The following is a 13,285-nucleotide window of genomic DNA, read 5'->3' on the forward strand; positions in this document are numbered from 1 at the left end:
TTAACATGGTATCAGAGCGAGGGTTATTATTTCTCTTCCAATAAATTTGTTTTAACGCTTCTGCGTTTTTTTGCCAAATCTTGGCATTGATGCTTTGCAGCCGTTTAACGTTTTTTTTTGCGTTCCTCTGCCAGATTTTCGGCATTGTCGCTTTGCGGCCTCTTAACGCATTTCGCGTTCTCGTTTAACCTTTGGGTTCCATTTTAACCTTTGGGGTTATATTTTTAAACCTTCGGGTTTCATTCTAACATTCGGGTTCTATTTTAAACCTTTGGGTTTTATTTTAACGGCTTCGCCGTTTCAAGACCTTCTCTTGGTCTCAAGTTTACGGCATCACCGTTTACAAAACCGTCTCTCGGTTTCAAATTAACGGCATCAACGTTTCAAGCAGTCTATCGGCCTAAAATTACGGTTTCAAGCTATTGCAGATATTCGTCCATCTCTTGGCCTCAAATTAACGGCTTCTCGACCATCTCTTAGTCTCAAAATTGTCGTTTCACAGTCAGTAACGACATCACCGTCTCAACATCGGCGTTGATACGTTGTGGGTCTCCGATGTGAGCATCAAATCTGGCCGATCTTTGGGCCACCTTGGTTGTCGACTACTTCTTTTTCTCAGATTTGACAGTCATATATAACATTCGGGTTCAAATTTAACCTTCGGGTTCTTACAGCTAAACCTTCGGGTTTCGTTCAATGATTATTATCTTGAACTTCGAATTGCTGCTATTATGGCTTCTTCACTGGCACCTGCTTCTCAGGCTCGATCTAAGCTCTTTTGCACATATTGTAAGAAGGAGAGTCACCGCTTTGAGACATGTTTCCAGCTTCATCCTGAGTTACGTTCCTCAGGAACTGACCGTAGTCAGCGATCCACTCAGTCTCGATCCTCTTTTGCACCAGGATTACTGGTCAATGTTATGTCATCTACCACTTCAGACCCTACCATTCAAGCTATTGCAGATATTCGTCGTCAAATTGAGGCTCTTCAAGGTATTATAGATATTCGCCGTCCAATTGAGGTTCTTCAAGCTATTGCAGATATTAGTCGTCAAATTGCGGCTCTTCAGCATATCACCTCTCCATCTGCTGCACAATTCTCTGATATTCGTTGTCAAATTGATGTTCTTCAGCATAAAGCTTCTACATCTACTGCACGACCCTCTGGTGTGCGTTTTGCTGGGTCTTCAGCCAACCCTTCGGTCTCTGATATGAATGATCTCTGGATTTTTGACTCTGGTTGTTCCTTTCATATGACTTGTAATGTCTCCCTCTTATCTTCTTTCTTCACTTCCTCTTCTCTTCCCCTTATCTACACGGCTGGTGGACAATCTTTGCTTATCACTCGGTATGGCTCTATCACCCCACAAACTGACCCATCTGGTCGTCTAACTCTTGGCCCTATCTATGTGGCTCCTCAGTTGTGTTTGAATTTAATTTCTGTTAGCTCCTTATGTATGGATGGCCTACTTGTCTCGTTTTTTTCTGATACTTGTGTTGTGCAGGATCCACAAACGGGCAAGACTGTTGGGGCCGATCATAGGAGACACAAACTGTATTTTTTGGAATATCTTCACCTTCCAGAGTCCATACGTCCACGTTCTCTTGTTGCTTCTGTAAGTTCAAAATCCTCTATCATACTTTTCGCAGATTTGTGTCATAGACGACTTGGTCATGTGTCTTATAAAAGGCTAGAGAGTCTTATCCAGTCAGGAGTACTTGGTCCCGTATCCTCTCGTTCTCATATTGAGTCATGTACTGGTTATAAATTGGCTAAATTCACCGCTCTACCGTTTCCAACCAGTACATCTGTTTCCACTTCCTTATTTGATTTGGTCCATTCCGATATCTGGGGGCCAGCTCCTCTGCCTTCTTCATCTGGCTATTTATATTATGTTAGTTTTATCGACGATTTCTCTAGTTATACATGGGTCTACCTACTTAAAAATCATTCTGACGTACTTGCTGCTTATCAAACCTTCACTGCTATGATCTTCACTCAATGACAAGCTCATATTAAAGTTTTTCATTCTGACTGTGCCAAAGAGTATCTATCATCTGCCATGCGCTCTACCATGATCTCTCATGGAACTATCTTTTAACAGTCATGTCCTTACACTCATGAGCAAAATTGTATTGTTAAACGTAAACATCGTCATATCCTTGATACCGCTCGATCCATGCTCATTTCTTCCTTTGTTCCTCGTCGTTTCTAGGCTGAGGCCATTCTCACAGCTGCTCATGCCATTAATATCACTCCATCTAGCTCTTTTTCCGGCGCTACTCCTCATAGCCATGTCTATACTCATCCTCCTCGTTATGATCTGACCCGCATTTTTGGTTGTCATTGTTTCATTCTTCTGCCCTCTCACGAACGTGATAATTGTCTCCCAAAGCTGTTCTCTGTGTCTATTTAGGAATTAGTTCGGAACATCACGGTTATCGTTGTTATGATCCCGCATCTCATCGAGTTCATATATCTCAACACGTTCAGTTCGAAGAGGATTCTCCATTTTATTCTGCTTCTGATAACTTTAATTTCCTCCGCACTACTGATCGTGCTTATCCGCCAGCTGCATCACCCATTTCATTACCTCAATTCTCCTTTTGAGATCTCCCTAAAATCTCTCTATCTCCTTCTGTTAACTCTCCCTCGCCTAAGCCTTCTCTTCAACCATCTGATTCCTATCCCATGGTCACGACACCGACTCTAGAAAATACTGTTGACCTCCACACACCTGTGCCAACATCTCCCCCGCCTGAGGTTCCTCTTGCTCTTCGTCGAGGAAAACGCCCACATGTCATGCTTGTACGGTATGCTTCAGTTACTTCCTATTCACCTATCTTTCATACCTTTCTTGCTGCCATTCATACTACAGTTGAGCCAAAGTCTTTTCAAGAGGCCGTTCAATTTCCAGAGTGGCGGCAGGCTATGGCTGAGAAATTTCAGGCCTTTCAGCAAACACATACCTGGGATGTTGTTCCATGTCCCCCTGACATCTCTCTAGTTGGCAGTAAATGGGTTTATAAGGTCAAGTTTCATCCCGATGGTACCATTGAACGTCGAAAAGCTCATTTAGTGGCTCGAGGTTTTACTAAGCAATAAGGTATTGACTATGAGAAGACCTTTGCTCCTGTTGCTCAGATGCACACCGTTCATACTCTTCTTGCGGTTGCTGCTGCTTATCGTTGGCCCTTATACCAGAGGGATGTCAAAAATGCTTTTCTCCATGGCTCTTTATCTGAGACAGTGTATATGCAACCACCTTCAGGGTCTAATATTCCTTCAGGACATGTATGTCTCCTTCGCCGTGCTGTTTATGGTCTCAAGCAAGCACCCCGTGCTTGGTTTAAGTGTTTTCGTGATGTCGTGCTCAAGGCGGGCTTTATGGAAAGTCATCAAGATGTTTCTCTGTTTGTTCGCACTACATCGCGTGGCAGAGTTTTATTGTTCCTTTATGTAGATGATATGATCATTACAAGTGATGATGCTGCTGGTATACAACTCGCAAAATCTCAATTGCAACAATAGTTCCACATAAAGGACCTTGGATCTCTTCGCTATTTTCTTGGTCTAGAAATTTCTCAGGACCCACGGGGTGTATTACTGTCTCAACAGAAGTATCTCTCAAATATTTTTAGATCAAGCTGAGCTAACCGATGATGCAACTGTCGATACTCCACTCCAATAAAATGTCAAGCTTCGCTCTACTGATGGTGATCCTCTATCTGATCCTACCCGATATCGACATCTTGTTGGCCGTTAGTCTATCTATGCATCTCTCGACCATATATCTCTCATGCTGTTGGCATTGTCAGTCAATTTGTTAGTGCTCCACGTTCTGGATACTATGCTGCCTTATTACGAATTCTTCGGTATCTCCGTGGCACTAGCACTTGCTCTCTTTTATTTCCTGCTACATCCAAGTTAGAGGCTCACTTTTGTTTCCTGCTACATCTAAGTTAGAGCTTCGTGCATATTCTGATGCTGATTGGGCTGGTGATCTAACTACCAGGAAGTCTACTACAGGTTATTGTATATTTCTTGGTGATTCTCTTATTTCCCGACGAAGTAAGAAACAAGATGGTATTGCTCTTTCCAGCACTGAGGCAGAATATCGTACAATGTCCACAACAGCTAAAGAGATTATTCATCTTCGTCGTCTTCTCAGTGACTTCGGTATTTTAGTTCCGACTCCTCCTTCTCTCTACTGTGATAATAAGAGCGCTATTCAGATTGATAATAATCCAGTTTTTCATGAGAGGACCAAACACATTGAGATCGACGCTCATTTTGTTCGTCAACAAGTTATTAAGGATAAGACAATTCAACTTCCTCATGTTTTATCCGCCGACGAACTTGCAGATTTCTTCACGAAGGCCTTGCCTGCTCATCGGTTCCAGTTTCTTGTACGCAAACTCACTTTGTTTGATCCAAAATGAGTTTGAGGGGGGTTGTTGATAATAGTAGTGGGTTTAGTCCCACATTGGTTGTGAGAACACACCTCACCCTCCACTATTTGTATAAAGATATGTGCACACTCAATATTCAATTTAAAAAAAATTTACCAAAGATTCTCTCTCTCTCTTACTTTAACAGGATGTAAGCAATTGGACTATGGCAGTGATTTCATTAGGCTTGATCGATGTTGGACGAGATTCATATATCAGGAAAAGATTAGAATAGGTAAATGTGTTCTTATCAATTGACCACATGGGGTAATTACTCACCGATTTACCAAAAAAAAAGAGGAGGAGGAGAAGAATAGCTAAATGTGGGACGATACATTTGTTATGATATTTTATGTCTCTCTCAAAAATATATGAAGGGTGAGATCTTTGTGTCTCGTTCCTAGAGTGATATGAAAGATTAATTATGAAGGTAGTGATCCTTAAAGAGATGGTTGACATCTTTCTTTTTTTTTAACTAATTAATGTAATCTTTTCTTATGTACGAATTCTAATTTTATTGATCAAACCATAAAAAATTAGATGCTTGATGTTTCTAATTTTCATGCTAGAATTTGGATTATTAATTGCTTTAGATACCTATGAAGCATATTGGAAAATACTTTGCAATATAGCTTTGGTTATAAACAAATTTTGCATAAACTTCTATACTGAACATATTTTATTCCTTGTTTACATAAATTATTTCTTTAAAAAGGTAAATAATTGAAAAGGGTATGCGTTATCAATTTTTAAAATTATTTTTAAACCCAAAAAGTTGTAACGTTCGAGTCTGAAGTCTAAATCTATACTGGGGTGATATGCATCTCAAATAAAAATCGTTTGTTCTTTTCATTGGTTTATGGGCACTTTTATGCCGATTGTGAATCAATTTCATGATTTAATAATCCTCCAGTAATTTAGTCCGTTTATAAAAATTAAAGTGGCATAATTCCAAACAACAAAGAGTCAGTAGATGGAAGATGCGAGAATCGCGAAGTACTTGACGTGCGCCGGGAATTCAAACGTTAGACTTGACCCCCTCGTTTGATGCGGGTAAAACAATAAAATAACTAATCCTCCAACATAAGCCTAATAATTTAAGTTAGCACATGATTCCGAACACTGATTTGAGATCATGGCTCCTCTCAGTGCAAACAAAGGGAAGAAACGGGACAATAATTAGTATTACAATAAAGTAGAGAATTGTAGCTTAGGTTCGAACGGTAGAACCTTAAGGTTAAAGTACAAAGAGAACATAACAACGCGACCCATATATTTTATATTTAGGATAACTATGTATACATTTCAAAATTAAGCTTGATAGAACTGAATAATCATTTTATCAATGTAATTTTGAATAGGGCACTTGATATTGTCCTGCTATTTTTCCTATTAAGAAAAAGTTAGTGACCTTAATTGGAACAGTTTTTTAAAAGGAAATCCACTAAATTCAGATAGTATATATTTTGTGGAAGTTTGTTATTTTGAATCTCCTTTTCTACGTTATAAAAGGAATTTTGGGAGATAAACTGTCGAGACTCAATTTCAAGAGCTTTATTTATTTCAAATGTCATATTTTAAGGAATTGTTTATTCCCCTGTTTCTTTTAGGGGATGTTTGGTTGCATAATTTTATAAAAAAATTTTATCAAAATGTCTGACAATGGAAATTCTGTAATTAAAATTTTTCTGTGGATTTTCGTAAATAGTGTTTGGTTCAAAAAAATTTACAGAAATGTTTTCTGTAAAGTTTTATACAATAAAATCATATTTTTGGTGGAAAACATTTCCTATAATTTGTAGAAATTGAACCAAACACCCCCTTAAATAATAGTTCTAATTAGAACAGTACATCTGACACTACTGTAATTAATGTATCTCGATCATGGTCAAAACCCAAAACATGGACTCGATCAGATTTGAGATTGATTAAGCCAAATCCAAATTAATCTAATTGAACCCGAAAAGACTCCAACAGTCAAAGAACCTATAGCATCGACAAGCACCGATTCATTCTCTTTAAAAGTAAATAATTAAATATATAAAAAGTCTTATTCAGAACAGGGGAGCTTGAACGCCAATGTACGAGAATATGCAAGCGAAGAAAGCGTAAAATCACAAGAAGGATTCTAATATATTAAAATGTAACGTAGGTCATGTCTCAACTAGAACCCGATCAAAAGATATCTCTGAACGATTCGTGTTAGCTAGTTTAGCAAATTGACCGGAAAAAGTACACTTCCTTCAGTTCCTTTGCCATCAAACAAGAATGCCTCGCATAAATAGGAATCCTTTCTTAGTATAATATCTCGGTTACTACCATAAAATCCTGAGATTTAAGGAAAACATTTCTTCGCACGAAGCATATCGACGGGGCCTTCGCCAAAAAAACAAAGGAAAAAACTTATCTTCCTTTTTTTTATGATAAACAGGAAAAAACTTATCTTCTACAAAACTTTCCTATTTTCTTGTTTGCTAAATGGAAGTCAGATATCCTATTGTTTTACAACTTTTACACTTACATATTCTAAGTTATTAAAAAAAGCTGTTTAATATTCTAAGTTGTAAGAAATTAGCATATTAGTATCTTATGTTAATTATTATAGGAATGTACCTAAGAATGTGTCCTTTTAACTAGTAGAAAGTATTAAAGTGTTGCTTTATTATAACTTAGAATATTAAAGTGCTACTTTTTTATATCTTAGGAAATTAAAGTGCTACCTTTTACAACTTAGAATATTTAAGTGTAAAGGTGATGAAACAATAGGGTACTTAAGTATCAGTTATTTACAACTTAAGATATTAAAGTACTATTTTTTTTACAACTTAGAGCATCAAAGATTCAATGTACTATCTTTTACAGCTTAGAATATTTAAGTTTAAAAGTTGTGAAACAATAAGGTATTTAAGTGTAATTTAGCCTTTCTTGTTCTTATATTAAAATCAAGAGGTAAGATGACGTGATACCCTCTCATTAGATGATATGATCTACTTTATGAAGCCTATTTCAGGACAACTTTTTATGAAAATATAGGATGTAATTTGGAAAACCCCAATGAGTTTATTAACTCTCTCTAGGATGTTATTTATAGTGTTCAAGAAAATAAAGAAGTTTGTCCCTAACTGATGTGGGACTAAACGATAGTAAACAACTACTCTCAACACTCCCCCTCAAGTTGAGCATACATATTGGACATGCCTAGCTTGTTACAAATAATATTTACTTGCGTTCTCCCAAGAGGTTTAGTGAGGGTATCTACAAGTTGATGATCCGATGGTATGTGCTTGGATCTAATGATTCTCTTCTTCATCTTCTCACGAATCAAGTGGCAATCAATCTCTATGTGTTTTGTTGTCTCATGAAACACTTGGTTCTTAGCTATGTAAATAGCAGCATTGTTATCTCCATACAAGCTCACATGACACTCCAGAGGATAACCAATCTCTGTTACTATATCTCTAATCCAGATCAGATCGCAAGTCAAATTCGCCATGGCTCGATACTCAGACTCAGCTGTAGATCGGGAGACTACGCTCTGTTTCTTACTCTACCATGATATTAGATTTCCTCCAAGAAACACACAATATATACCTAGTAGTTGACCGTCTATCCTCAGAAGACCTTGCCCAATCTACATCTGAGAATCTTGCAACTCTCGTGTGACCGCTATCTGAATAGAGTACTCCTTTTCCTGAGGTTTTCTTGAGATACGTAAACATCCTCTTCACAGCTTCCATATGAGGTTTCCTAGGCGCCGAGAGAAACTGACTGATTACACTAAAAGAAAATGCAATAATCGGTTTTGTGACTGTTAGGTAGTTTAGTTTACCTACAAATCGTATATATTCTTCAGTATCCTCCAGTAACTCCCCCTTGAGTCGATAGTAGTTTGATTTTATCGTCCATAGGTGAGTCAATGCCTTTGTATTCTAACATCCCAGCATTTACCTGCATATCAAGTATATATTTTTTCTGAGATAAGAGAATCCCCTTCTTTGATCTAGCTACCTCGATACCCAAACAATATTTTTAGGATCCAAGGTCCTTAGTTTGAAATTGTTACTGTAGATACTTCTTCAAATGACTAATGCCCTGTGCATCGTCGCCAGTGATCACAATGTCATCAACACAAATAACCAAAAGGATCCGCTTTCCACCATGAAATCTCCAGAAAACTGAGTGGTCTTTCTGAGCTCGATGAAGACCAAAGGTCTGGACAACTGTGGCAAAATGTCTGAACCAAGCCATCGAAGATTGCTTCAAACCGTAGAGATTTTTTTAACTTGCAAATATTGTCACACTCCCCTTGAGCAACAAAACCTGGTGGTTGCTCCATATAAACCTCCTCATCAAGAATGCCTTTGAGGAATGCATTTTTAATATCCAACTGATGTAGTGGCCAATGATAGCGAGCAACGAGCGAAATAAGAATGCGGATAGATGTCATGTTAGCTATAGGAGAGAATGTATTGATATAATTAAGGTCATAGATCTGTGAATATCCCTTTTGCAACTAATCGAGCTTTGAGGTGGGCTAGAGAGTCATCCGGATTTACTTTGACAGTGTAAACCCATTTGCAGCCAACCGCTTTCTTCCCTGGTGGAAGGGAAACAAGATCCCAAGTCCCTTTTTTTCTAAGGTTGTTGTTTCATCTTGCATTGCCACTATCCAACCAGGGTTAGATAGAGCTTCTGACAAATGGTTGGGAACCGAATAAGAATCCAAAGAAGATATGAATGAGTAATGTGATGGAGATAACAAAGCGTAAGAGACATAATGTGTAAGAGGATATCAAGAACTTCGAGAACAAGATCTCTTATCCTTTCAAAGGGCAATGAGAACATCATCAGTAGCCTGAGTAGTTGGCCGTACGAGCACATTTTGACTTGCTAGTATATCAGGCTCTTGGGTAGATTGAGACGATGGCTCAGGTTATGAAACAATACATCTTGTATAAACCTGAACTGGTTCCGCAAATGTAGATGGTAGTTCAGTCTGTACAACAGCTTTAAAAGGAACATTGACAGTGGTTTTTCGAACTAGAAGATAGTTATAATCATCGGAAGGGTCTAAGAATTTATCAAAGGCAATATGTCCTCATTTGTTCTCAAAGAAGACAACATCAGCCGAAATAATATATCGATTCAAGGATGGGCAATAACATCTATATCCTTTTTGAGTCCTAGAATATCCAAGTAAAATACTCTTAAGAGATCGCATATCTAATTTCATCTGTTGAGGACTATGATTATGAATAAAGCATAGAGATCCAAAGATCTTAGGAGGTAAATGAAAAGCGTCTTCAGCCAGATATAAAAGGGAGATTGAGATTTTATTCTGTAAGACAGAGAAGGGTAGTCTATTGATCAGGTAGCATGCTGTCAAAATGGCATCACCCAAAAATATTTTGGAACATGACGATAGAATAACAAGGTCCTAGCAATTTCTAGCAAGTGTTCTGTTCTTGCGTTCAGTAACCCCATTTTGTTGGGGTGTGTAAGTACAAGAAGAATGATGTAAAATTTTCTTCCAAATATTTTATGAAGGAGCTTTCAAAATATTCCTTAGCATTATTTGTTCTTAAAGTTTTGATGGTATTGTGAAATTAATTTTTAATCTCAGTACAGAAAACTTTAAAAATAGAGCACACTTCAGAATGACTTTTCAGTAGGTAAATCCAAGTGATGAGAGAAAAATCATCCACACTACTAATAAAATATTAAAAACTGAGTTTGGATGGAGTAGAAAAAGGACCCCATCCGTCGGAATATACTAAATCAAAAGTGTTATCGACTCTCTTGTTGACGCGACCTAGGTAAGACACTTGTTGATGTCTGATATCACACAGTCAGTTGAAATCGCAGAGTTGCTAGGTCTGTTAGACCCTAGAGGGGGGTGATTAAGGTCTTATGCTAATCTAATTTAATTTTATGCCAATTAAAACTTATTAAAGAAATATTCTTGCAAGATAGATATACAATATGATATAAGCAAGAATATGCAATATGAATAAAGAGATATATCCTATCAAAGCGGTATATGATGAAATATATGCAAGGATATATAAATTAACACAAGGGTAAACAATCTAAACTAAAGATACTATGAATAAAGAGATATATCCTAGCAAAGAGGTATATGATGAAATATATGCAAGGATATATAAACTAACATAAGGGGAAAATAAACAATGCAAACACACAATATGATCACGGAGTTCGGACCTTCCGTCCTACATCTCCGCTCCCCACTCCCGGGGAGAAATCCACTAACACAACCGGGTTTTCTACGCTAACCCGAATAATGTTTACACTACACAATATCGATTTTCTAGCTAACCGAAAACTTTACAATCCACACTCTTGTAATCCCACTTTACACCCTCTAAGTGTTGGTCTCTAGTCCGTATCCTTTCTCAAATGCTTGGATACAACATCTCCCTAGGTTCGTCAGCCGACGTCACTCCTCTTGGAAGCGACCCCGTCTCTCACCACACACTCCTCTCGGTGTACTAGTGTAATAATGATGAAATATATGCAAGGATATATAAATTAACACAAGGGTAAACAATCTAAACTAAAGATACAATTATAATAGGGCAATATAAACAATGCAAACACATAATATGATCACGAAGTTCGGACCTTCCGTCCTACGTCTCCGATTCCCACACAATATCAGTTTTCAAAGCTCCCCGATCAACGTTCACAATCTCACAATGTAACTACACTCCACACCTCTAAGTGTTGGTCTCTAGTCCGTGTCCTTCCTCAAGTGCTCGGATACAACCTCTCCCTAGGTTCATCAACGGACGCCACTCCTCTTGGAAGCAACCTCGTCTCTCACCACACACTCCTCTCGGTGTACTAGTGTAATACAAAGTGGATCTCATAATATGCTCACAATACAATTAATTTGTTCTCTAATATGGATGAGAACACAATATGAGCTCACACTTAATTATTACAAATCTCACCAACCCAAATATACTATATATGAAAATACAATAAGCTCAAGTGGGTGTGTTTAAACAATGAGTGAAATAAAATCAACTAAACTCAAATGTAAATACTAGCTTAATAGAAATGATAATTAACAAATAATTATAAATAAAAGCTAGAATTGAGTTTAGGAAAACTTCTCTAGATGATAATAGAGAGAGAGAGAGATGGATTGAAGCTCAAATATCAATGAATTGATCTTCACTTCCTCTTGTGGAATTCTTCACAAACCAAACCCTTAAACAAACTTAAAACCAAACTTAAACTCTTTTAAAACTTGTTTAAAACATTTCTTAGATTGCCACTAAAACTGAGGTATAAGGGGGTATTTATATAAAACCCCAAAGCCAAAAGAAAGCCAAGAAAAGACAAAAAAAAAAAAAAAAATAGCTCAAAAACGGCTATGGAAACTAGCTGTTGGATACTAAATGACAGATCGACGGTCGACCGTAGGAAATGCGCGGTCGACCGCGAGCATGTCAGAAACAGAGCTTTGGCTCTGGACATCAGCCGGTCGATCGTGACGGTATACCGCGAAACTCTCTGGACTGCATCCGGTCGACCGTCACGGTCGACCGCGAGCCACCAAAACACAAATTGAGTCTTTGGAGTCAAGGTGGTCGATCGTAGCGGTCGATCGCAAACTGATACTAGAAAAATCAGGTTTTGAAAGTTGATTTTTGATGTTAAAACCCTGTTTAAAAAATATCAAACAAATTCAGAAAAATATAAAACTTTGGAAAATGATTGTAGACATGATAATACACATGCTACAAAAATTGATTTTCAAAAACCATCTCCCAAATGAGAAATCTCCTCATTTTATAAAATAGTCCAAAACATGTAAATGAAAAAAAGACTTGTTTTGACATTGGACATAAACCATGTTTTGAAACATTATAAATGGGTTTTATAGACTTAAAGAAAGATATAAACTATTGTTATGAAGTCTATAAACAATAAATATAATATTTTCACAAATACAATAGAATATGAAACATATGAGTATGCATATGAATATATATTTGTTTCATATCTATAAAATTAAACCAAAACAATTTATCCACATAGAAAACGAACATGTATAAATAATTTTTGGAATTTTTTATAACAACTTTGTTTGTGGATAAAACCATGTGTGTATATATATATATATATATATAGAAACCAATAAAATGTGTGTGTATATGATTGAGCTTAAAGTACTAACACACATAATATAAAATCTAAACTAAATTACCCAAGCTAAGATCTTGATCTTCAATAAGCTCTTCTTGGTAAACTTACGGATGAAGCTTGAACTTGAATCTTTAACTTGAATTGCGTAGCTTCACTCCACTATTTTCGCCAACCTCCATTTGATATGATCGTTATGGCACAATTCCATCCAACCTCCAACTTATTGTTTGTCTATAATAAATAGGAAAATACAAACACTAGATAAACAATATTAGTAGTAAATTATTTGTTAAACATCATCAAAACAAGAAGACCAACAACAACATCATCCAATAATATGGTGACAACTCATCTCATCTCATTAATTTATCATTTCCACCCATTTCCTCCAAAAAGCTAGGAAAAATCGATTTTCTTAAGTGTGGGTCACATCATCCAATAATACAATGATAACTCATCTCATCTCATCTATTTTTTTTATTTTTATGAATGAACCAAACACAAGAAAAGAACCCTCATCTCATCTATTTTTTTTATTTTTATGAATGAACCAAACACAAGAAAAGAACCTATTACAGGAAATATGTTTCTTATAATTTATTTCCTTATTTTTTTAGCCAACCAAACAACCTCAAAACAAATTTTCTTAAAA

The sequence above is a fragment of the Asparagus officinalis genome, chromosome 5, assembly GCF_001876935.1.
Source record: "Asparagus officinalis chromosome 5, Aspof.V1, whole genome shotgun sequence".
Classification (NCBI taxonomy): Eukaryota; Viridiplantae; Streptophyta; class Magnoliopsida; order Asparagales; family Asparagaceae; genus Asparagus; species Asparagus officinalis.